Genomic DNA, 1,191 nt, shown 5'->3' with positions numbered 1-1,191 from the left:
TATATATATATATATATATATATATATATATATATAAATATATATATTGTATGTTTATGCATATAGATATGTGTATATATATATTAATGTATATAACGTGTATATGCGTATGTATATATATATATTGTATGTTTATGCATATAGATATGTGTATATATATATATATATATATATATATATATTAATGTATATAATGTGTGTATGTATATATATATATATATATATATATATATTGTATGTTTATGCATATAGATATGTGTATATACATATTAATGTATATAACGTGTGTGCGTGTATGTGATATATATATATTATATATATATACCACATACACGCACTGGCAAATAGAAATTGGAAACGAGAGAATTCGTGTCAAGGAATGAGAAAAAGGTAGGGGGAGGGGGGGATACTCGAGCAGTCATAATTTGTCGTTACTGCTTTTTTGTCTTTTTTCTTTCGTCTACTTACTTAAAAGTACATACGTATGTGTACACACGCACATACACGCGTACGTATATCAGTAGCTAGACTCTGCGCATATCTGATTTTTATATTGCTGATAATAATGATTAGGCCCAAGGCCGCAAAATCAGAAAAGGAGACAGACAGAAAGAGATAGAGAGAGAGAGACAGCGACAGAGACAGACAGACAGGCAGACTTGTCTGATGTACGTTTGTATCCTTTCTTAAGGGTGGCGGTGTGGTGGTATTACTTAATGAATTATTTATTTTTTACTCATTTGTTATTTGCCACAAGAGTACGAGGATAAAAAGGACATTATTAGAGAGATGGAACAACAAAACCGAGTCGAGATGGGAGAGTAAGGTCCTTGTTACGTTGTCGGAAATAACTACTACTACTACTACTACTACTACTACTACCACTATTAATAATAATAATAATAATAATAATGATAATTCCATATAATGACCCACCCTCTTCGTTGCTTTGTGTGTGATGACAATAAATACGAAAATAAAATTTCTGCGGCTACAGGGTGGGGTTTCTCCTCCTTTTCAGAGAAATTGAACCGCGTACCTCTTTTTATCAACCATGTATTATTAAGAAACTCAGACAGAGAAGACATGTATGTAATATTTTCTTTTTTATATATGTAATTGCGAATTCACGCTCTGTGCATATTTGACGCCGCCGAAAGCCTATAACAAGCAAAACGCTTTATATATATA

General features: G+C 31.2%; 1 protein-coding gene across 5 annotated transcripts in view; it reads left to right on the top strand.

Annotated features, from left to right (window-relative positions):
• The window catches only part of LOC106867463 (RAC-gamma serine/threonine-protein kinase), a 70,731-nt gene that overhangs the window by 45,576 nt on the left and 23,964 nt on the right, over positions 1-1,191 (top strand). The window contains exon 2 of one of the 5 annotated variants that reach the window (XM_052971554.1): positions 1,022-1,088. The exons of 3 other annotated variants lie outside the window; for them this stretch is intronic. The gene's annotated coding sequence lies outside the window, so the exon portion shown is untranslated. Of the gene's footprint in view, positions 1-534; positions 669-1,021; positions 1,089-1,191 lie in introns of those variants that run through there. One more of the 5 variants, XM_052971555.1, reaches the window with a different exon arrangement.

The sequence above is a fragment of the Octopus bimaculoides genome, chromosome 11 (assembly GCF_001194135.2).
Source record: "Octopus bimaculoides isolate UCB-OBI-ISO-001 chromosome 11, ASM119413v2, whole genome shotgun sequence".
NCBI classification, from domain to species: domain Eukaryota; kingdom Metazoa; phylum Mollusca; class Cephalopoda; order Octopoda; family Octopodidae; genus Octopus; species Octopus bimaculoides.
This window is presented reverse-complemented; position numbering and strand designations above follow the sequence as displayed.